The following is a 21,084-nucleotide window of genomic DNA, read 5'->3' on the forward strand; positions in this document are numbered from 1 at the left end:
TTTCATGTGCTTATTGGCCATTTGTATGTCTTTCTTGAAGATTTATTCAAATCCTTTGCTCTTTTTAAAACTGGGTTAGCAGGCTGAAGTTCCATTTATCCATTTTGTGTTTGGTTGTTTGTGCTTTAGGTGTCCTATCACCTCATTCTTTTTTTTTTTTTTTACAACTGTATCATATTCCACTATGTGGCTGGACCACAATTCATTTAACTGGCTGCTTATGGATGGGCACTTGTGTGGTTTCCTGTCTTTGGGTGTTATAAACCTTGTACATAACGTTGTGTTTTGCATGTGCAGGTAGATCAGTAGAACACACTTCTTAAAATGGGATTGCTCTGACAAATGTTAAATATCTTTGTCATTTTATAAGTATTGACAGACTGGTAGGGAGATAGGTATTGCTATTGGAATCATATAGTAATTTATATTCCCACTAGCAGTGTTTGAGAGCACCTTTTCCCGCAGCCTTTCCTATACAGTGTGGCTATCAAAGATGTAAAATTAAATAACATTTAAAATTCAGTCCTTCAGTTATGCTAGGCCCATTTCAAGTGTGCAATAGTCATATGTGGCTTATGGCTAATAAATTGGACAGTACAGATATAGAACATTTCTGCCACTGCAGAAAATTCTGTTGGACAGCGCTGAAAAAGAATTGTACAGTGAGATTGACTTTACATTTTAATAGGATCCCTCTGACTGCATGCAGAGAATGGACTCAGGGGCTGTGTGGAGGCAGGAGACCAGGGAGAAGGTGACCACAATAGTCCAGACAGGAGGCGATGGAGGGTCAGAGCAGAGTGGTGGCTGTGGAGGTGAGAGAAGTGGTTGATTCTGGATGCATTTTTTTTTCTTTCTTTTTTTTTTTAATTTATTGAATCAAAATCGATTATACATTTTTTTGGGTTGAACATTGAGATGTGTTTATTAAATCAATATTATTAGCACATATATTGTTACAAATCATAATTATTCTTTATGCCCCTTGTCCAACCTCTCCCCTTCCCCCACTCCCTCCCCCTCCTCCCTGTAATTACCCTAGATTTCTTCTCTCCTTCTGAAAGAATAATGGTTACTCTGTTAACTTGTTGCCTAGATGATCTGTCCAATGCTGAGAGACGTGATCAGATCCGCCAATATTATCATAGAGCAGATGCTTCCTCTGTCACTCTGAAATGGGTTTTGTGGAAAGAGACATCCTCTTCTTTGTCCCTGCTGGTGACAATGCACTCCAGTGGTTGGCGGACCATCTGTGTGGTGGTTGTGGTGTCTAGCCACTTTTGCAGCAGCCATGGTTATTGTGGTGGCTATGGTGGGCCACCCACGTGGTCGTGCTGTTTTTGGCATGCTCCTTGGCACTGGCTGTACGCCTGGTTGTGGGGTGTGTTTGGTCTCCTTCTCCATGCCTCTGGTCCCTGGGCAGGCCCCAGGGCGCTGGCGTCATGTGCCTGGTTTTGGGAGAGGGGTCCAGTCCCCTTCACCATGCCTCTGGTACCTAGGTGGGCTCCGAGGTGCTGGCGTTTTGTGCCTGGTATAGGAGGAGGGTCCAGTCCCCTTCTGTATGCCTCTGGGCTGGGCGGGCCCTGAGGTGCTGGCACCGTGTCCCTGGTTGTGGGACAGAGGTCCAGTCCCCTTTTCCTTGCCTCAGGTCCCTGGGTGGGCCCCGAAGTACTGGCATGGTGTGCCTTATTGTGGGAGGATGGTCTGGTTCCTGGCTCCATGCCTTGGGTCACTGGGTGGGACCCAAGGCGCTGGCTTGGTGTGCCTGGTTGTGGGGGAGAGGTCTGGTCGCCTTCTCCATACCCTGGGTCCCTGAGTGGGCTCTGAGGTGCTGGCATGGTGTGCCTTGTTGTGAGAAGGTGTTCTGGTCCCCTTCTCCTTGCCCCAGGTCCCTGGGTGGGCTCCGAGTTGCTGGCATGTTGTGCCTGGTTGTGGGAGAGAGGTCCAGTCCCCTTCTCTATGCCCTGGGTCCCAGGGTGGGCCCCAAGGTGCTGGCGTGGTGTGCCTGGTTGTGGGTCCAGTCCCCTTCTCCGTGCTTCAGATCCCCAGGTTGGCCCCAAGGTACTGGTGCAGTTTGTCTGGAAGTGGGAGTGGGGTCCAGTCCCCAGATCCAAGCCTGCAGTTCCCAGGCAGGTCCCAAGGTGCTGGTGGTGTCCCTGGGCCGGAACTAAGTTTTTGTCCTTTGCTTCTAACACGGGGGAACTTCCTGTGGGAACCAGTACTTGAGTGTGTGGTTGTTTAAATTGCTACTTTGCTGATGTTTCCCTAGGGAAGGCTTTTTGTGCAGCTCAGGGTTTAATGGTTGATCTTATAGGTACTTCTGGCTCTCCAGAGACCCGGTGGATCTGTGTTCTGTAGAATCTCTCATTTGGGCCTGAGTTTTTTCATCAAACTGCACCCCATGCAGTTCTGCATTCCTGACCAGTCTCCTCTGAGTGGTCCTGTGCTGATTGGGGGGTGGGTCATCTGTCCTTGCTGTGTCCCAGTGTTCCACTGGTGGGCACGTCTCCCCTACCACCCGTGCTCCAAACACTTCTCATGGGATGGGCCCTATGCTGGTCCCTTGAGATGACTCACCGGCTTCTGAATGGCTCCCTTTTTTCAGTTGTTCTGGCTCCTCGCTCCTGCGTGGGTCCACGGGAACCCTATTAGTGGTCTTGCTGTCCTGGGGCCACCAAGGCCCTCTTCTCCCCTGCCGCCTCCAAGTAACTCCACCTGAAGGGCACAGCTGCGGCTCCTGCCGTCTCCGGCTCCATGTGCTCATCAGCTCGAGCCTTAAAGCGGCCATGGCCCGAAACACTCAGAGCAGCTTTTTGTTTCTCTCATCGTGGTTTCTCCCATCTTCATGAACTCCATAGGTCTCTCCTCCTCTTCCCCTGAGCTCCAGCAGCTCTGGTTTGGCTGATGTTACATTTTTATAGTTGCAAATTGGTTGATTTGTGGGAGAGAGTGATGCTGCAGACCGTCTATTCCGCCATCTTGATTGGATCTCTCTGGATGCATTTTGAAGGTGGGGTGACCAAGATTTGTTGGTGGATGGGATGTGGGGGTGAGGGAAAGAGAAATCTGATTCCCAGGTTTCTGTTTGAGGCATATTACATGTGAGCTGCATGTTGGATATCCCAAGTAGATATGTCAAGTAGGCATCAAAGTTGTTTTTTGGCCTAGAGAATGATATATAATTTTGGTCATCAAATTAGAGCAAAGCCAGAAAGGAGGGAAGAAGTGGAATCACACACCTAAGGTGAGGTGATGGCCAAGGGCAGTGATGTGTGGTGGAAAGAGTCTTTGATGCTTAGACTTGCACAGCTGCGTGACTATGGATAAATTACTGAGCCGACAGAGGTCCATTTTCCTTTGTGAACTGGAAAGAATACAGCTTCACAGGCTGTTGCAAGGTTCACGGTGAGCACAGCTAGAGGTGGGACAACTGGCACATAGGAGACACTGCAGAAACATTTGTTATCTCCCCCATCTGTGACTGTGGAGGTGGTGGGATGAAATCACCTGACTCAAGGTCCTGCTAACTCTCCAGCCTCGTCTCCCAATATCTCCTATTGTCATCCTGCTGCAGGACCTTTTGCAATTGCTGCTCCTGCTTCCTGGTGCACGCTCTCCCCAGAGTCATATGGCTGGCTGCTTATCCTTTAGGTCTCTGTTCTTCAGCTCCTTCCAGCCCTGAGACTCAGGCTGCAAGGCTAGCCTGAGATGGACACCCTGAGGTGTCCACTGGGAGATGGAGCCCCCATGACTTGCCCCAAGTCATACTGATCCAGACAGCCCATTCATTTATTCACCAAATCTTTACTGAGGCCTGCTATGGGGCAGATGCTGTGTGAAATGATGGCGATACAGCAGCACACAAGACAGATGATGTCCCTGCTCTCACAGTTGCCAGGGAAACAGGCAATTAACAGGTGAGATGATCTAATGTCAGGTAGGGACACACGCTGTAGAAAGAAATGGAGATGGGTGGAGAATGATGGGGATGCTTCATTAGGTGGGGGACGGGGAGGATGTCAGGGAAGGCCTCTCTGAGGTGACATTTGAGCAGACACCTAAAAGGAACTGAATGAGCCATCATGCAGATACTCAGAGGAGAGTAAGTGCAAAGACCCTGAGGCAGGAGCACACTTGGTGTGTTCAAGGAACAGCAAGAAGGCTCATGTGGCTGGAGCAGAGAGCAAAGGGGAGAATGGGGCATGGGGGGAGATGGAATTAGGGAGGTATTAATAAATCAGATCTATAATCATAATCAGGACTATGAGAATACATATGAGGGATCTTCAAAAAGTTCACAGAAAGATTCATATTATCTTTAGATTCTATTTTCCACGAACTTTTTGAAGTACCCTCATATGTTACAGGAGTGACCTACCCCAGGGTGAGAAATCAGGGAGGGCTTCCTGGAAGAAGGAATAACTGAGCTGAAATCTGAAGGTTAAGTGAGAGCTGCCTGGAAGGGGGTTAGTTGAGGTGTGAGAGTCTTCCAGACAGAGGGAACAGAATGTACAAAGCCCTAGAGGTGAAAGATTGTTTTTACTCACTTAATTGGAAAAAAAGAAATCTGTTAGGCTGGAGTGTAGCATGAAGGGAGTCGTGAAGCAGTGAAGTCTGATGTAGGCCTTGGTATGCTCGGCGCCCTACATATTCTAGACTTTATCCCAAGGGCAGCAGGGAGCCCTGCAGGGTCAAAGATCTCTCCAGCTGTTCAGAGGGTGGCAAACCTGGAGGGACAAAGGAGGGGGGACAGACAGTGACAGAGGCAAGAATAAAGGGGATGGGGGTAGAATCAGGATGAGGGCAGGGACTAGAGGTCAAGGGAGGCAGTGATGAGGGCTCACTCGGCAGACTTCCTTCTCGACCTCTCAGCCCACCTGACCATCCATGGGCCAGCAAACATTTCAACACCTGCTCTGCACCAGGCCCCATGCTGGGTGGGAGGGGACCTGTAGCGAATGGAGCCTCATTCCTAAGAGATGTTCCTTTGTGAACGCAGCACCTGTGTCTAGTAGAATGTTTAAGATCCCATATTTATGCAGTCTCCAAACTATAAAAATTAAGCACAAAAATGAGTATCTTTATAATTTCAAATCCTTTCCAATCCATTTATTCATTCATTCAACAGATATTTATTAAGCAAGTACTACATACCGGGACCTGTTTGAGGTACTGGAAACATGGCAATAAACAAAAAAAGACAAAATATTCACTTGATGGAGCTGACAGTCAGGGATGAAGGTGTGAGATAGTCAATAAATAATAGGAAATAAACTCTGCAATGTGCTAGAAGGTGATGGCTGCTTTGAGAAAAACAGAGCAGGGTAAGCAGCATTGGAAATTGGGAGGATGAAGAGCAGGTTGAGTTGTTAATGAGGGTGGCCAGGGAAGGTCTCACTGATAAGTTGAAATGTAAGCAAAAACCTGAAGAACAGGAAGGAGGGAGCCCTGTGGGATTGTAGGGGAAGAGTGTTCCAGGCAGAGCAAACAGCCAGCACACAGGCCCTGAGGTAGGAAGGTTCACAGCAAAATTGAGAAGGCACAGAGATGTCCCATATGCCCCCTGTCCCTGCACATGCACAGCCTTCCCCATTGTCAACGTCTGCCACCAAAGTGGTGCATTTGTTACAATCAATGAACCTATAATCAACACATCATTATCACCCAGAGTCCATAGTTTACATTAGGGTTCACTTGTGGTATTGGACATTCTATGGGTTTGGACAAGTGTATGACGTGTGTCCACCATTACAGTATCACACAGAGTAGATCACTGCCCTAAAAATCCTCTGTTGTAGATGCATTGTAATGATTTGACTGAATGTCTGGGTTGCTAAGAAGCAGCAGGTCTGGTGCCCACAGGGATCTCAAGAACCCAGGCCATAGCCTGGAAAGAAGGACGGGGGGCAGGGAGAGTTTCCCAGGCTGTGACAATAGCCTCAGAGGCAAGCAGGAGCCACTGTGTAGTTCGGATGTCAGGGGCTCCTGAGAGGTTGTGTGTGCCTACCTGGGGACGCCTGCTCCCTGAGCCAGTCACTGGACACATCTCCCCTGTTCCCAGCAGGGCCTCCTACCCAGCAGAAAGTGCCCCAGGTTATGCTCTGGCCCTGCTGCAGGCTTTCTGCCAACACCCTGAGCATGCTTGCCTCCTGATCTGCCACCACCAAGGGGTGCAGGTGTGGACAGGAAGGCCACCTTCCCTGGAGGGTCATGGAGGGGCTGACTAGATGCTGCCTGCCTGGGCTATGGCACAGCCATCCCCAAACCAAGCCTCCCTTTCCCCCACGATGTCCATTTAAAAATGCTTTATTGTACATGTGAGTCATGGGGGTGTAGACATCTGCTTTTGGCTGCTGACAACCATTCTCCCTCCTTCATAGAAACAATACCCCCAATTTTTGGAGGACTCTCTCTTGCCTTCATTCTCAGATGCTGTTTGTGTGGAACTGCCCCCGCCCCCGCTTTAGTATAAGTCAAGCAGCATTGTCCAGCCTCCTTGTACACAGTGATTGGTTGACATGGGCACATGACTTCAGATGTTCCAATTACAGTGAATTTCAGAATCCTGGAATTGGGATATGAATGAGGAAGCAAGTCTCATCAGAATCTGCTGGCAGCCATGAAAGGGGTCATCTTTATGGTGAGTTCAACATCAGAGAAGGCAAAGAGGAGAGACCAAGAGAAACCAGATACTTGCTGAGATCTTTGAGTGGCTGGATCAAGCCTCTCCTGAAAGTGGCCCTATCTTTCCAGTCAGATGGATTTAGGATTAAGTCTCGGCATCACTACTTGTGTGAGGATTATTTACTCTTTCAGAATGTCAGTTTCCGCATGTGGAAAATGGAGATAATAATAGCATACCCACCTCATATGCTTGTTGTGAAGATAAAGGATTAATAAATATACAGTGGTTAGATGAGTGCTGGGCACATTGTAAGCAGTCAGTAAATTTTAGCTATACTATTAGCACTGAGTCCCTAGAGCAAACCTTACCTCAACTGTGACTTTCCTCTGGACTTTCCAGTTATAAGAATCCAATAAATGCTGTTTTTGCTTTTGTTTTGCTATCTTTTTTCTTACTTGAAGAGTGTGGGGGTTGAGATCAGGAAGGGATTTGGGAAAAAAGTGTGGGGAAATGTAGTGGATTGAATGTCCCCCCAAACTAACTGAAGCTTGAATTGTGTCCCCAAAGTTATATGTATTAGAAACTTGGCCCCCACTGTGACTGTTGGGAGGGTGGGAAATCCTATTATGGTAATTGAAAGGTGGGATAGGAGGTGATTAGATTGTAGGACTGTGCCATAGTGAATGGATTAAAAATGGTAGTCAGTGGCTTGGTTCTGAGGGCTTTAAAAGAAAAGCACATGAGAGATTAGTCTCTCTCTGCTTCCACCATTTCTGACATGTGCTACCCTGCCATCACTGTCGCCACCACCAAGACCCCCACCGGGTGTGTTCCCTGGACTTTGTACCTCCCAGCCTCAGGAACTGTAAGCAATAAATTTCATTTTCGTATAAATCACCCAGTTCCAAGTATTTTGTTATAAGCAACAGAAAGGACTAATATAGGAACTGTTGTTTGTAGGTGGCTATTACTGTGTGCCAGGCATTTTACATACACTTGCTATTTGGCCCCATTTTACAGAAGAGAAAACTGAGGCTCATAAAAGTTAATTTGCCCAAAGACAAGGAAGATTTCACCAAGGAGCAAAGGTGAGGGAGGGATGCCAGGCAGTAGGCATGGCAAGAGCAAAGGCCAGGAGGTGTGAATGTACTTGGTGCATGGTTCAGGGAATGGGAGTAATTTGGAGTGCAGGGGAATGAATGGGTAACGAAAGGCCAGGAGGTCAGGAAGGCAGGGCCTGGTAGTTGTTGATGAATATTGGTAGTTGTTGAAGTTGTTATCCTTGTGTTATAGCCATACCTGCTGTCCCCTTGCATCAATTTTCTCATCTGTGAGAGGGAGACATGGAAGTGCATTTCTTTGGATTAGATTTGACTATAAGCCAAAATTATAGTGGCTTAAACATGGCAGATATTTCTTTCTCTCTCAAGCAGATACAGGAGCTCAGAGGTGGTGCAGCAGCTGCATGATCACTGGGCCCCTTCTATCTGGTCAATCCACTGTCCTTAACAGGTGGCATCTGCTTCAGGGTCCAAAAAGGTTGCTCATGCTCCAGCCATTTTGTCACATTCCAGCAAGCAAGAAGGAACAAAGAAGGCAACACTTCCCTGCTTCTATTGTATGGTTAGGACTTGGTCTTAGTCACATGGCACTCTTTGCTGTACAAGCGGCTAGGGAAGGTAGTTTTTCTCTCAGGAGACCAACTAAAAAACTGGACAATAAGAAAATATTATTTGATACCCAGAAGCCTCTGCCACATGGCAGATGTTAGTCCTTCTTTTTGGCCTCAAGCATCTGAGCTGCTTTGCTAGGTTCTCCTGCCCTACTGATGCCCTCCTGATGCTGATGTAAATTCCTTGAGGGTTTACCAGAGTTGGTTTCTTGCCTGTCATCATGAGCCTTCACAGTGCTTCTCCAAAGGAGGGAGTGAACAGCTTGGGGACAAGAGCAGAAACGCGAGATCAATGATAATGGCCAGCATTTATAGAGTGCTTGCTGCATACCAGGCCACATTATAACCTCATTGAATCTTACCATTTATCCCCAAAACTTAGTTGCTTTAGACAACATTGATTTACTACTTCTCATGATCCTTAGATTGGCTGGTTTCACCTGGGCTCATTCATGCAGCTTCCTTCAGCCTCCGGCTGTGCTGGCAGGTCCAAGATCGCCTCGTTCATGGTGAGATGAGATTCAAAGGAGATTCAGATGGCAGTGGCTGCTGGTTGTTGTCCAGGGCATCTCAGTTCCCTACATGGCCTCTCATCTTCCGGAAGGGTATACTGCCTTCTGTACATGGAGTTCTCAGGGCAGCATCTGAGAGTCCTAGGCTCAGATGTCTCATAAAGTCACTCCCTCCCTTTTTATTGATCAAAGTCAAACATCAGCCAAGAGCCTCCTATAAACTGCTCCTTGTTTCTTGTTGGCCCACATGTGTCACATGCACTCACTAGCAGGGGGATAAAGTTACCCTTTGACCCATCAGGCCTTCCAAGGAGCTGGGGATGAGATCACTTTTCTGAAGCACCTAGGCTGCCTGGGGGAGGGGTAGAAACTTGAACAAAACTGGGGAGGGACAGGAGCAGAAAGGGGGTGGTTGCTGGGAGGCAACAGACAACATACACCGTCATTTCCCACTGTTAGTGTTTAGTGAGGCTGGCCATTTAGCTCAGTTGGTTACAGCGTGGTGCTGATAATGCCAAGGTCAAGAGTTTGGATCTCGGGCCAGCCCGGTGGCGCACTGCTACAGTGCGCCGCTTGGGAGCGCAGCGGCGCTCCTGCTGAGGGTTCGGATCCCACATACAGACCGGTTCCCGCTCACTGGCTGAGCGAGGTGCGGGCGCGGCACCAAGGGTTGCGATCCCGTTGCCGGTTCCAGTCCGGTACGGGCGCGACACTGAGGGTTGCGATCCGTTGCCGGACAAGGAAAAAGACAAAAAAAGGGAAAAAAAAAAAAAAAGAGTTTGGATCTCCATACCCGCCAGCCACCAATTAAAAGAAAAAAATCATTGTTGGGTTGGTTGCAGGTGTCAGGGTACATTTTCTTTTAAAAAACCTCAGAACCAAAAACAACAACAACAACAAAATGATAATTCCAAAAATAAATAAATAAATAAATAAAAGAAAAGAAAAAACTCTAAACCTATATATTCAGTGGAATTTCTTTCCACACATTTCACAGACCCAAATAAACACAAAGGATCTTTCTGCCAGCTACACTTGAACTGAGAACCCCTGTCAAGAAGACTGTGGGGACCAAACCCTAAATGAGGCCCAGATCCTGGGCACAATCACGCAGTGATCTTTCCTTTTTCTGGGAGCAGGTGGGAATAACAGATTAGAACCATGTATAAAGCAGGTAATTTTTTAAAAAGTCTTTTAAAAATAATAATTTAAAAAAGAATTCCAAATTTACAGAAAAGTTGCAAGAATAGTACAATAAACTCCCATATCCTCTTCGCTGAGATCCCCCAATAGTCAACACTTTGCTACACTTGATTTATCATTCTTTTTCTTTGTGCATGTGATTTTTCTGAAACATTTGAGTCAGTTATAGACACGATGCCCTTTTACCCCTAAAATACTTGTGAATCTCCTAGGAACAAGGACATTCTCTTACATGTCCACTGTATAGTTTTCAAAATCAGTAAATTTAATGTTGATACAATGTAATAATTTAATTTCTAAATCCCGCTAATTGTCCCAATAACCTAAAACTCTTATTCTTAAACTATTGACTACCAAAGTCACTGTACCCCTTCTAAAAAGATAAAACATGTACCTGCCCAAAGAGAAAGAAATCAATAACATCCACAAGTTTCCTTAAAGAATCTGTGCTTAGAACCCCCCCCCCCGCCAGCAAAGAATCATCCAGCCCAGTATGTCAATAGGGTTGAGGTTTAGAAATCCCGATCTATAATGAGTAAATTGCAGAGAAGCCTCCCTCTGCTCCAACTGGAGCACTTGGTGGATCTGCTACTCACTCTAGCAATTCCATTTCTCCCCAGCTATGCTGGAAAAAATCTGTTGCTGTAGGCACAGGGAGGTCCAGCCAAGTCTGTTTAAAATTGATCAAACCTGGAAGCAAGCCCATTAAGAGGAGAGTGATAAAATAAAACAATGCAGTCACTCTGTGCTCCTATCACTTTCCCTGCATCCTTTGCTCCTCAGTAAAATGGCACTGGGGAGGGGGAATTGGAAAGACACCAGGAATATTGGGCCCAGCTGCTACTTTATGATTTATGGGCATAACTGCTTTTGATTCATGCATGATTAGCTTCTTGGGATTAGGTGCGGACACGTAGCCCGGCTTTTTATCAACAGGAGACTGTCCTGGAATGTCTCCCCATTCAAATCCAGGGTGGGGACCCTGCTGAGTCATCTCTGGCCCTGGGAGCCTGGTTCAGGTTTATTTTAAAAGCAGCTGCCATTTCTTTTTTTCCCCTAATGTTTTTATTGTGGCAAAATATATGTAACCTAAAATTTACCATCTTAACCATTTTTGAGTATACAGTTCGGTGGTATTAAATATATTCACAATGTAAAATAAAGAAAAGAAAAAAACAAAAACAAAAAGCAAAACATTAAAGAATAAAAAATAAATAAATGTATTTATAAGGTCGTGCAACCATCACCACCATCCATCTCCAGAACTGTTGATCTTGCATAACTGAAACTCTGTACTGTTAAATAATTCCCTATTCCTCCTTTCTCTCAGCCCCTGGCAACCACCATTCTTTTTGTCTCTCTGATTTTGACCATTCTAATTCTATACCTCATATAAGTGGAATCATACAGCATTTGCTTTTTCGTGACATGCTTGTTGCACTTAGCATGATGTCCTTAAGCTTCAGCCAAACTGTAGCATGGGTTAGATTTCCTTTCTTTTTAAGACTGAATAATTCCATTGTAAGCATAAGGATACTTCAAAAAGTTCATGGAATGATTGATGTATCTTAATTCTATTTTTTCACAAACATTTTGAAGTACCCTCGTATGTACCATGGTTTCTTTGTTCATGTATCTGTCAAATGGACACTGGGCTGCTTCCATGTTTTGGCTATTGTGAATGCTGCTGCTGTGAACATGGGGCACAAGAACCTCTTCAAGACCCTGCTTTCAATTCGTTTGGGTATATACCCAGAAGTGGAATTGCTGGATCATATGGTAATTCTGTTTCATTTTTTGAGGAACTGCCAGACTGTTTTCCACACCGGCTGTACCATTTTACATTCCCACCAGCAATGCACAAAGGTTCCAATTTCTCTGCATCCTCACCAATGCTTGTTATATTCTTTTTTTTTTTTCTTACAGTAGCCCTCCTAATGGGCATGAGGCAATATCTCATTGTGGTTTTGATATGCATTTCCCTAATGATTCACGATGTTGAGCATCTTTTCATGTGCCGATTGGCCATTTATATATCATCTTTGGAGAAATATCCATTCAAGTCCTCTGCCCATTTTGAATCAGGGTTTCTTTGTTGTTGAGTTTTAGGAAATCTCTACATATTTTGGATATTAATCCTTTATCAAAGGGATTTACTTTGTTGACAGTGTCTTTTGATGCACAAAATTTTTAAATTTTGATGAAGTGCAATTTGTCTGTTTTTTCTTTTATTGTCTGTGCCTTTGGTGTCATATCCAAGAAATCACTGCCAAATCCAATGTTGTGAAGTTTTTGCCCTATTTTTTCTTCTAAGAGTTTTACAGTTTTAGGTCTTACATTTAGATCTTTGATCTATTTGTGTGTGGTGTTAGATGAGGGTCCAACTTCATTTTTTTTTCCCGCACGTGGATACCCAGTTTTCCCAGCACCATCTATTGTCCTTTCCCCATTGAATGGTGCTGTGGATCAAATTGTGTTCCCCAAAGTTCATGTATTAGAAACTTAACCCCTACTATGACAGTGTTAAGAGGGTGGGAAATCCTATTATGGTAATTGAAAGGTAAGGTCTTGAAGAGGTGATTAGATTGTGAGCACCATACCCTAGTAAATGGCTGAATACATTGATGGTGGCCATGGATGTGGTTCTGAGGGCTTTTAAAGGAGAGCAATGAGCAGCTCTCTATCTGCTTCTGCCTTCCTCACAATGTGATACCCTGTGTCACTGAAGTCATCACCAAAGATGGCCCTCACCAGCTGTGTTCCCTGGACTTTGGACTTTCCAGCCTCTGAAATGGTAAGCAATAAATATGGTTTATTTACAAATTATCCAGTTTCAGGTATTTTGTTGCAAGCAACAGAAATGGACTAATACAAACAGCCTTGAAACTCTTGTCAAAAATCATTTGACCATATATGCAAGGGTTTATTTCTGGGTTTTCTGTTCTATTCCATTGGGTATGTCTGCCTTTATACTTGTACCACACTGTTTTGATTACTGTAGCTTTGTAGTAAGTTTTGAAATCAGGAAGTATGAGTCTCCAGTGTTGCTCTTTTACGAGATTCTTTAGGCTATCTGGTGTCCCTTGAATTTTGGAATGGGTTTTCTATTTCTACAAAAATTGTTTTTGGGGGCCGGCCCGGTGGCACACTCGGTAGAGTGCGGCGCTTGGGAGTGTGGCGGCGCTCCCGCCGAGGGTTCGGATCCCATATAGAGACCAGTCCGCTCACTGGTTGAGTGTGGTGCGGGCGCAACACCGAGGGTTGCAATCCCGTTGCCGGTCGCAGTGCGGGCGCGACACTGAGGGTTGCGATCCCGTTACCAGTCACGAAAAAAGACAAAAAGAAAAAAAAATTGTTTTTGGAATTTTGATAGAGATTGCACTGAATCTATAGATAGCTTTGGGTTGTACTGACATCTTAACAATAGTAAATTTTCTAATCCATGAACATGAGATGTGTTTCCATTTATTTATGTCTCCTTTAATGTCTTTCAGCAATGTTTTGTACTTCTCATTGTACAAGTTTTTCATCTTGGTTAAGTTAATTTCTAAGCATTTTTTTCTTCTTCATGCTACTGTAAATGGAATTGTTTTTGTGATTTTCTTTTAAGATTGTTTATTGTTAGTGTATAGAAATGAAACTGATTTTTGTGGGCTGACTGCATTCTGCTACTTTGCTAAATTAATTTGTTATAACTTTTTGTGTGTATGTGTAGAATCTTTAGAGTATTCTACATATAAAATCATATCTGCAAACAGAGATTTTTACTTCTTCTTTCCCAATTTGGATGCCTTTTATTTCTTTTCCTTGCTTAATTGCTCTGGCTAAAACTTCCAGTACTGTGTTGACTGGAAGTGGTGAAAGTGGCCACTCTTGCTTTGTTTCTGATCTTAGAGGAAAAGCTTTCAGTCTTTCACCATTGAGTGTGACATCAGCTGTGGGCTTTTCATATATGGCCTTTATTATGTTAATTTCCTTCTATTTCTAGTTTTCTGACTGTTTTAATCATTAAAGGGTGTTGAATTTTTTCACATGCTTTTTCTGTACCAATTGAATGATAGTGTGTTTTTTCCCCCTTTGTTAAGGTGGTCATTACATTGATTTTTTTAATGTTGAACCATTCTTGCATTTCAGAAATAAATCCCAACTTTGTCATCGTGTATAATCCTTGTCATATGCTACTGAATTCAGTTTGCTAGTATTTTGTTGGGGATTTTTGCATCAATGTTTACAAGGGATACTGGCCTGTACTTTTCTTTCTGGTAGTTTATATTTCTGGCTTTGGTATCTGGGTAATGCTGACCTCATGAATGAGTTAGAAAGTGTTCCCTCCAAAATAATAGGAAAAAAAAAAAAAAAAAGAAAAGAAAGAAAAAGGAAAAAGAAAGGAAGTGTTCCTTCCTCTTCAATTTTGTAGAAAAGGTTGTGAAGGATTGGTGTTAGTTCTTCTTTAAATGTTTGGTAGAATTCACCAGTGGAGCCACCAGTTCCAGGACTTTTCTTTGTCAGGAGATTTTTGATTGTTGACCTAATCTTCTTACTTGTTATAAGGTTCAGATTTTCTCTTTCTTCATGATTTGGTCTTGGTAGGTTTTGTATTTCTAAGAATTTATGTATTTCATCTAGGTTATCCAATTTGTTGACATACAGTTGTTCACAGTACTCTGTTAAAATCTTTTTTATTTCTGTAGAGTTGGTAGTAATGTCCCCACTGACATTTCTGCCTGCTACCATTTCTCAGTGCCAACTGTATGCCAGGCACAATGATGAGTCTACACTGTGACTCCTCATGACTCCTGCATGGAATAAGCATGCTTGTTCTCTTATGGTCTCCATTTTATAAATGAGGAAACTGAGGCTTAGAGAGGATGATACCCAGCTGGGAAAAGCAGAATCAGGACTCAAACCTATTCCAAAGTCTCTACTGTTCCCAGTGTGCTGTACCACACATATAGTAAGTGCTCAGAGAACCTGTGGGTGGCAGAGAATGGACATTTTCATTGGTGATAGAACCCCATTAAAACATGGCTGCTCAGCTATGTTAGCTAATGACCATCATTCCCAGCTTCCTTTGCAGCAGGATGTGATATGTGACTAATTTTGGCCAATAGAATGAGAGTAGAAGTGATATGACATTCTGGTTTGTACCCTTAAAGAGGCTGATGTCTATTTCTTTTTTCCTACTTCCCACTGACAGGAATGTGGATGTGATGGTAGGTGCTAGAGCAGCCACTTTGGACCATGAGATGGAAATTGCTGATTGAAGATGGAAAGCTACAAGATGGAAAGAGGCTAGGTCCCCGACACCATAAAGCTATCATCTAACTCTGGACTGCTTTCATTCAGATTGATATGAGAGAGGAAAAGAAACGATTTTCTTGACTAGGAGACAGTTATTTTAGTTTTTCTTATAGCTTTGAGTCTGCATCTCACCAGTGCATTTTGTCCAATGAATGGACGGATGGTTGAATAGCAGAAGGAATAGTCACATCCAGGCCCACATACATATATCCGTGCACAAAGACTATACGTACTTCAGCCTCGGTGAGAGCAACATCCAAGTGCAGTGAAAAAAATTCACAGCTGGAGGAGCTAGTTCTAAACCTGGCACAGCCACTAGCTTGCTGTGTGCCCCTGGATAACCTATGTGCCCTCTCTGGATCCCATATTCCTCTGTTGTAAACCAGGCTTAGCAAATTAGTGGAATCTATGCAATTTAAAGATGTTTCTTAGTCTTCACAATTCCATTTCTAGGAATCCATTCCCAGAGAAATTCTCACTTCATAGCCCATGAACACAGGTGCAAAGATGCAGCTTTGTTTGTAAAGCAAAAACTTGGAAATATTCTTAAAAGCAATTAAATAAACTGGCACATTCATGGTCTGGAGCATGAGACAGCTGACCATAGCCAGAGGGAATTCTCTAGTGATACCCGCTGTCACAAAATGATACTGCAGCTCAGCTCAGCTAGGGTATTGGGAATTTAAAGAAAAAAAGAGGTTCAGGGCAGCTGTGGCGGTAGTTTGGGAAGCCAGAGTAGGGAGAGATTTGGAAGGAAGGTCAAGGCAAGGAGGTGGCCTGATGTGGAGATCAGAAGTATAGATCTGGGTAATTCCAGTTTCACTACTCTTAGTCCATTTCTGTGATGCTATAACAGAATACCTGAGACTGGGTAATTTATAAAGAAAAGAGGTTTGGTTGGCTCATGATTCTGTAGACTGGAAAGTCCAAGATTAGGCTACTGCATCTAGTGATGACCTCAAGCTGATTTCACTGATGGAAGAAAGCAGAGGGGAGCTGGCGTGTGCAAGGAGATCGCCTGGTGAGAGAGGAGCGAGAGAGAAACCAAGGAAACCGACTCTTTTTAACAACCCACACTCACAGGAATGATTCCATTTCTGAGAGAGCTCACTCTGTCTCCAGGGAGGGCATTAATCTATTTATGAGGGATCTGCCCCCATGACCCAAGCACCTCCTGACACTGCCACATTGGGGATTGTATTAGTCCATTTCTGTTGCTTCTAAAAGGATACCTGAAACTGGGTAATTTATGAAGAAATGAAATTTGTTTCTTACAGTTTTGAAAGCCAGGCAGTCCAAAATCCAGGGAGTACATCTGGTGAGGGCCTTCTTGTCTCTCTAAAGTGACACAGGGAATCACATGGTGAGTGGCCTGAGTGAGAGCGAGCTAACCTACTCCCTTGCTCTCCTTTTAAAGCCATCAGAACCATGCCCATTACCACTCATTAAAACATCAACTCATTACACCATGAACAGATCAATCCATTCACAAGGGCATGGTCCTTGGATCCAATCACCTTTCAAAGGCTCCACCTTTCAAATACCATAACTGGATTTCCCACCATCTTAACACTGTTATAGTGGAGATTAAGTTTCCAATACATGAACTTTTTGGGGGCACATTTGACCCACAGCAGGGATCAATGCACCCATGCGACCAGTCCCAACCCAAAGTATGCCCATAGGACCAGCTCCTACCCAACTGCACCTTTGGGCCCAGCCCACCTCCAACTGCGCCCATGGGCCCAGTGCCCATCAAAGTACCTCCACAGGCCAAGCTTCTCTCAAAGTGCCCCCAAGGACACAACCTCGCCAAAGTACACCCAAGGGCTCAGCCCCTGTGCAACTGCACCCATGGGCCCAGCACCCCAAGAAATGCACCCATGAGCCCAGTTTCCCCAAAAGTATACCCACATGCCCTGCCCCCACCCAAGTGCACGCATGCTCCCAGGATACCTCCAGCTGCACCCACGGCCACAGGCCCCCTGGACCCAAACTGCACCCCTGAGCCAAACACCCCCAACTGCACCCATGGTCCCACCCCTACCAAAGAGGACCCACGGGCCCACTCCCACCCAACTGTACCTACGGGCCAGCCAGTCCCAACGGCACAGAATCCTCTGGCACAGCCCTCCCCCAAAAGCATCATTGGGCCCAGCACCCCCCCAAGGTACCCCTACAGGCCCAGCCCCCCAAAAGTGCACCCAGGAGCCCAGGTCCCCAAAAGTGTACCCACAGACGCAGACCCTACCCAACAGCACCCATGGGCCAACCCCCCACAGAAGTGCAGCCAGGAGCCCAGCCCCCGCCAACTGTACCCACAGGCCCAGTACCCCAAAAAGTGCACCCATAAGACCAGCTCCCACCTACCTACCCACAGGCCAAGCCCCCACAGAAGTGCATGCAGGAGCTCAGCCCCCGCCAACTGTACCCCATGGGCCCAGCACCCCCAAAATTGCACCCATGTGCCCAGCTCCTACCTACCTGCACCCACGAGTCCAGCCCCCACCCAAATGCATGCACGGGCCAAGGCCCCACCAACGCACCCAAGGGCCCGGGACCCCAAAAAGTGCACCCATGGGCCCAACTTCCCCAAAAGTACACTGAGTCCAGCCCCCACCCAAATGCATGCACGGGCCAAGGCCCCACCAACGCACCCAAGGGCCCAGGACCCCAAAAAGTGCACCCATGGGCCCAACTTCCCCAAAAGTACACCCATGAGCTCAGTCCTCACCAAAATGCACCCACGGGCCAAGGAACCACATAACTGCACCCACTGGACCAGTCCCCAAAGCACACCCACGCACCTGCCCCCTCCAATTGTACACACAGGCCCAGGACACCCCCCGAACGGGCTCAGGACACCCCCAGCTACACCCCTGCACACAACACCCCCCACCTGCACCCATGGTCCTGCCCCCACCAAAGTGCACCCATGGGCCCAGCTCCCACCCAACTGCACCTATGGGCCAGCCAGTCGAATTGCCCCCATGGGCACAGAACCCTCTGGCACATCCCTCGCCCAAAAGCACCCATGGGCCCAGCCACCACCAAAGCACTACCATCGGCCCAGCTGCCCCCAACTGCAACCACTGGCCTAGCCCTCACAAAAGTGCACCCATTGGCACAGCCCCCACCCAATTACACCCACAGGCCCAGCCCCCACCAAACTGTACCCATAGACCCATGGGTCCAGGCCCCCGGTAAGTGCACCCACGAACCCAGCCCCACCCCAATTGCACCCACAAGCCAAGCCCTCACTAAACTGTACCCATAGACCAACACCTTCAAAAGTGGACCCATGGGTCCAGGCCCCCAGTAAGTGCACCCACGAACCCAGCTCCACCCCAACTGCACCCACAAGCCCAGCCCCAACCCAGCTGCACCCACTGGGCCAGGCACACCAACTGTACCCAAATACACCTACAGGTCCAGCCCCCACCCACAGGCCCAGCTCCCACTCAACTACATACACAGCCCTCCTCAAAGCACATGCACGGGCCCTGCACCCCCAAAACACTACCATGGGCCCACCCCAACCAAAGCACTACCACTAGCCAAGCCCCCACCCAAATACACGCCCGGCCCAGCTCTCAGAAAAGTGTACCCATGGGCCCAGCCCCCACCCAACTGCACCCACAGGCCCAGCCCCCACCCTTCCATATCCACTGGCCCAGCCACCACCCAACTGCACCCATAGGCCAACCTCCATCACGGTACATCCACGGGCCCATCCCACACCTAACTGCCCCCTTGGGCCCAAGCCCCACCAACTGCCCCCAAGGGCCCAGCCCCCACCCAACTGCACTCACACCTGTGTTCTGTTTTTTTATTCTCCTAACACGTCTTTCATCACTTATTGATCAAATTCTACCCAATCTTGATTCGACTCAGATGTCCCCCACTGGAGGCATCCCTACTCACCTTCTTTCACCTGGCTTCTGTCCTGAGACTTCTCTTTTACATCCACAGTCACCATTCCATGATGTTGACACAGGAGGTGCTCAGTTTCCCTGGGTTTGGGTTTCATGACCTACCTCTGGCTTTCCAGCCACTCCCTGAAGTCTCAGGCCCCCTCCTCTGGGTTCTTCCCTGGAGGAAAGTTACAGTTGCCAGCTAGACTTATTTTTAGCACCAACATGGGGAAAATGAGACCATAAGGTGCTGGCTTATGCAAATCCAGTGGCTGGGCATGCTCAGGAGAGAGCACAGGCATTCTTGAATGTGCCCGGTGCATGCCACAGGGTCTGACCAACGAACACGCTCCAGGAAGAGACAGACTCAGCATGTCCAAGACTAATGTTCCATCAATGGGAGCCACACCCTTAACTGAAAATTCCTTAGGTAAAGAAACTATGGACTCCAAGTCCCGGCTGAAGGTGGCTGGGCATGCTCAGGAGAGAGCACAGGCATTCTTGAATGTGCCCGGTGCATGCCACAGGGTCTGACCAACGAACACGCTCCAGGAAGAGACAGACTCAGCATGTCCAAGACTAATGTTCCATCAATGGGAGCCACCCCCTTAACTGAAAATTCCTTAGGTAAAGAAACTATGGACTCCAAATCCCGGCTGAAGGCGGGGTTGTTGCTTCCTCTCCTGGAGGCAGCCTGTGCTTCCCTGGCTGAGGGGTGTGGGCTTTACTTTGTATAGAACTTACCTTCAGCAGGTGGCTGCTCACTCTCTTGAGCCAGCCTGCACTCTGTACTGAACTGATATATTTCTTGCTTTTGAGTTAGACTTGATGTCTGCACTGAACTTACCTTTGTGTTACACTTGGTGTGGGCCCAGCTCAGTCACTGGAGCTAGGCCACATTGTCTCTATGGAACCTGCATTTCTGTATTTCTTCTCTGTTCTTTTAAACTAGTTCTCACTTTTTACCATGACTCTGCCCTTGAATTCTTTCCTGTGATGGAGTCAAGAACCTGATAAGAGGACTGGGAGGGTTGAGGATGACTATCAGGGCCTCCTTCCACCCCGTCCCCTGTCAGGACCCTACCTCCGACTTTGGTGTCATTTAGTCTCACAGCTTTAAACACCTCCTACACACCAAAGACCCCCAAATTTATATTTCTAGTCTTAAACCAGCCTGCCACCAAAGTGCACCTTGAACCAGCCCCCACCACCTGCACCCACTGGCCCCACCACCACCCAACTACACCCACAGGCCCAGTGCCCCCCAATGCACCCACAGTGCCAGTCCCCATCAAAGTACCCCAATCGGCCCAGCCCCTCCCCCCCGAAGTACCCCATGGGACCAGTCCAAACCCAAAGTATACCCATAGCACCAGCCCCTACCCAACTGCACCTTTGGGCCCAGCCCACCTCCAACCCATGGGCCCAGTCCCCGCCAAAGTACCCCCATTGGCCAAGCCTCCCTCAAAGTACCCCCAAGGACTCAGCCTCTCCAAAGTACACCCAAGGGCTCAGCCCCTATGCAACTGCACCAAAGGGCCCCACACCTCCCCCCACTGCACTCATGGGCCATGCCCCCACAGAAGTGCAGCCAGGAGCCCAGCCCCCACCAACTGCACCCATGGGCCCAGCTTCCTCAAAAGTACACCCACAGGCCCTGCCCCCACCCAAGTACACACATGCTCCCAAGACACCCCCCCGCTGCACCCATGGCCACAGCACACCCACCCGAGCTGTACCCCTGAGCCCAACACCTCCAACTGCACCCACAGTCCCACCCCTACCAAAGTGTACCCATGGACCCAGCTCCCACACAACTGCACCTACGGGCCAGCCAGTCCCAACGGCACCCACGGG

General features: G+C 47.2%; 1 long non-coding RNA gene across 2 annotated transcripts; it reads right to left on the bottom strand.

Annotated features, from left to right (window-relative positions):
- LOC103589803 lies at positions 1 to 19,380 on the bottom strand. 2 transcript variants are annotated; one of them, XR_550419.1, is made up of 3 exons: positions 19,238 to 19,380; positions 4,548 to 4,727; positions 1 to 807 (listed from the first exon to the last, which is right to left on the bottom strand). It is a non-coding gene; the product is annotated as an uncharacterized LOC103589803 (long non-coding RNA). The 2 variants fall into 2 exon arrangements; XR_550420.1 differs by lacking the exon at positions 1 to 807 and adding an exon at positions 3,010 to 3,950.
- Between the last annotated feature and the right edge of the window lie 1,704 nt (positions 19,381 to 21,084).

Source organism: Galeopterus variegatus, unplaced genomic scaffold (assembly GCF_000696425.1).
Source record: "Galeopterus variegatus unplaced genomic scaffold, G_variegatus-3.0.2 Scaffold729, whole genome shotgun sequence".
Classification (NCBI taxonomy): domain Eukaryota; kingdom Metazoa; phylum Chordata; class Mammalia; order Dermoptera; family Cynocephalidae; genus Galeopterus; species Galeopterus variegatus.